The sequence below is a fragment of the Vanessa tameamea genome, chromosome 18 (genome assembly GCF_037043105.1).
Source record: "Vanessa tameamea isolate UH-Manoa-2023 chromosome 18, ilVanTame1 primary haplotype, whole genome shotgun sequence".
In the NCBI taxonomy this organism is placed as follows: Eukaryota; Metazoa; Arthropoda; class Insecta; order Lepidoptera; family Nymphalidae; genus Vanessa; species Vanessa tameamea.
Genome location: NC_087326.1, coordinates 11708391 through 11712500, shown reverse-complemented (window position 1 = coordinate 11712500; position 4110 = coordinate 11708391).

Sequence of the window (4110 nt, the reverse complement as noted above, 5' to 3'; positions counted from 1 at the left end):
TTCACACACATACACTACATCTCTTCCTTGTTTTAAAAATAAAACAATTAGGACTTTTATTGATTTATTTAGTATACCAATCACTTTTTACAAAACTGAAAATCAAAATTATTATTTATTTATTATTTTTATTCTTTTATTTATTTATTTATTTTTTCTTTTTTAATTGTCATATTTGTCTTCATTCTCCTCTACAAGACTCTCTTCTGATGTCCTTTCTGAATTTTGTTCTTCGGTTCCGTTTTTTATAGTTCTCCACTCCCCTTCTACTTTTTTTAAATGTACTACATTGCATCTTAACTGCTGTCCTGTTTCGTCGTTCTGAACTTCAACATCCCCTCCATTTCTAGATTTAACAGTATGCATTGCTGTATCAAAATTAAGACAGTTTATTAGTTTTATTTGCATTCTTCACATACACTATATCACCGTAGTCTATATCACTGTAGGTCTGCTTCGCGTGCTCTTCTCCTTTTATCTGTGTACTCTCTACCTTTTTCTTTTTGTTCTTTGTCTTTATCTCTTACATCAATGTCTTCAAAACATTGTTCTGCGAAGTCTATCATAGGAATCTTATCTCTAAATTTTCTTCTAAAGAAGAGTTCAGCCGGTGTTTTCCCAGTCACGCTATGTGGGGTGCCATTGTACATTGTCAAATATTCTGTCAGTGCTTCCTTCCAGTTTTTTCTCTCTACTTGTCATATTTTGAGCCGTTTAATAATATCGCTATATATATACTTCTCTTGGCAATACGCCTTGAATTCCCCACTTACAAATTGTTTCCCATTATCGGAGGTTATTGTAACTGGGTGTCCTAGACGGCTAAAAATATTTTCATTTATCTGTACTAAGACTGCGCCCAGACCGACCGGACTAGCATCTGCAAACACCAAAGTTTTGTCGTTCACGTTGTAGTACCCCAAGTTCGGTATGTCACTCAAAGCAGCCTTTAGTGCACAAAAGGTTGTTTGTTGACTTGTCCCCCAAGAATCCTTAATGTCAGCATTTCTGGCTGATTTCTTGCGAAGCAATAGCTTCAATGGTTCTGTGAGGGTTGCCAAATTAGGAATCCAATTACCAATATAATTAATAAGTCCTAAAAAGCTCTGTAATTCCGAAATGTTGATTGGGGTTCTAAAATTGTTTATATCCGATAAATATTTATCTAGTGGTCGTATTCCTTGATCCGACAACTCATGTCCTAAGAATTGAACTTTAGCTGTTCTGTAAATACATTTTTCTTCTTTTAGCATGATATTATTCGCCCTTATTGTTTCTAATACTTTTTGTAATCTTGTGTCGTGTTCTTTTTTATCCCGCCCGTACACTAAGATGTTGTCAATAAAATTGGCCACTCCTTCGCATTCAATCAACACCCTTTCGAGTGTTTTTTGAAATATGGTGATCCCGAACATTAATCTCTTAAAACGATATAATCCTTTGCCAGATATAAACGTCGTAATATGTCTTGAGTCGGGTACCAGCTCTAATTGATGGAAAGCGTCCTTTATGTCTAATTTACTAAACATTTTAGCATTTTGAATCTTTGGTAGTAGCTGTTCCATCGTTGGTAGCGGATGATTTTCTCGCTTGATAGCCAAATTGGCCCTCCGCATATCAATACAAAGGCGGATATCCCCATCTGGTTTCAAAATTGGCACGACAGGTGATATCCATTCAGACGGTTCTTCTACCTTTTCTATTATGTCTTTTTGAAGCAGTTCATTTATCTTCTTATCTACTTTTTCTTCCAATGGAATTGGTATTCTTCTGTATGGCTGTGCAACCGGTTTTATGTTGCTATCGATCGATATTTGTATCTGAATGTTTTTGAATTTAGGGAAGGGTGTCATCTCGACATGATTTACATCCAATCCGATTTTTAGTACGCCTAATGCTATTGCCGTCACCTTACCTAATAGATTACGTGTGCCTTTGTCTATCACGTAAAAAGTAGTATTTTGCGATTTTGATCCAACACGTATATCGGCATTAAATGACGTCAATATATTTAGAGGAACTTCACTTCCATATGCAACAAATATTTTTCCAGGGTTCTTTACTTCTTCTCCTGTCTTTACAATGTTTTCCTTAATTTTTAACCACGTCTTCTCTGTTATTAAATTGTGTTGGCATCCTGAGTCAATCAACATCTGTATTTGAATTCCGCCTACTAAACAAGTGAGCGTGTCATTATTTAGAATATTACAAACGTAATCAATCTTATCTTCTATCGCGTTTGTTTGTCTTATATCTTCCTTTTTTTGGTATGACTTCTTTATTTTTTTCGCATCTACATTCTTTTCCAGTTTGTTGTCTTGGTAACTCCGTTTCTGACCTATTCCCCTGCACTGAGTTTGAAAATGTCCCATCTTCTTGCATTTGTTACAAGTTTTTCCTTTAGCGGGGCATTTTACATCATAAGCTAGGTGATTCCAACTGCCACATCGGAAACATTCCTTTTTACCGTTATTTATGAATGTTCTTTTCTCTACTTGTGTATCGATCTTATTTACAGTTTGATCTTTATCTTTCCGATTGAAATCATTTAATTGCCTTTCCACCACCTCTAGAGTATTTGCTTCAGTTATTACTTCAGATAGAGTGATTGTTTCTCCTGCGCGCAGTATTTTCTTCCTAAGTTCATCCGATGAACATTTTTGAATTATCTGATCAATTAAATTGTCGTCTACATCCATAAATTGACATTTCAATGCTTGTTGTCTCAATCGAACCAGATATTTTTCAAATTTTTCATTTTCCTCCTGTTTGATCTGTCTGAATAAATGTCTTTCATATCGTTTATTTTGCTTTGGAGCGAAATATTCATCTAACTTTGTTATTGCTACCTTAAATACATCTACATTTCCATCAGCAGTAACGTAGCCCCCTGGTATATTAAACAGTATTTCCTGCAGTTCTTGTCCTCCCCAATGTAATAAACTTGCTCGTTTTTTTGAACTAGTCGTAACATCGGCAGCTTCCAGGTAAATATTTAAACTTCTCTTCCAACGTTCCCATCTAGCTCCAACAGATCCTGCTTCACCACCGCACTCAAATTTTTCCAAAGTAAGACTTGACATCATTTATCTGTAGACAAGGAAACAAATAATTAATGTTTCATTTAGTGTTTCACTTAGGGGCATCATCCTATTAACAACCCAACGCATTCATTATTTATCCTTACATCTATTATCAAGAATTGTATTAAAAAATATAAAATTTTTAGTAAGGGCGTCACCCTAAAAACTTCTTTTCACAGGCGTCAGCTTTTAACTTCTCCCTGTAACATACATCGCATCTCATCATATACTTACAGGCATCATCTGTAGGTAACTCATTTCAGAAAGTCCTTACAGGCGTCACCTGCTTCCGGACCACCAGACACTAGTCTGGTAACGTCACACTACTTTATAATTGAAACAGGCGTCACCTGTGGTTATAAGCACCTAGTACTATAATCTACACTAAAGTAATTAAACAGGCTCCGAAATTGAGTATTAGTTCTTAAGTTTTTTATTCTTTACAATCTCATATATAATAATAAAATTCTGAGCCAATCGAGAATCGAACCCGGGCTCAAATCGTGTGTAAAAATATTTATCTTAATCTACGGTTACATTCAACAATTTAGTAATAACAATCGACTCGAAACGATCGAGTTAACACTGTGTATACGAAGTTGTAAACAAAGATCGTACTTAATTTACGTGTCCCCACCGTGTACAATAATCAGTCTGGCACTAGGATAAAGTGAATAGTTATCATTATACAAGTAAACTTAACATAATTATATGTGTTTTTATTGAATTCGGTGACTTACTTTTTTATTGTAACTAAATGAATAATTAATAAAAGTTAACGTTTGTAAATACGACTCTCTGATTTTTTTTTTTCACTGTTATCCAGTTTCTCCTCGTCGCCAATTTATGTAGTGTTCCTTCCTATTTTATCGGCTCCGAGACGCACACACCCACTTACTCTTACCGTTACCAGCTGACTGAGCTGTCGCACGGCCGCGTGTGCGCTCGAGACGACACAATGCTTCCCTCTCTTTCACACACATACACTACACATACTGTCTTGTTTTTGATATAAAAAAAGGATGTC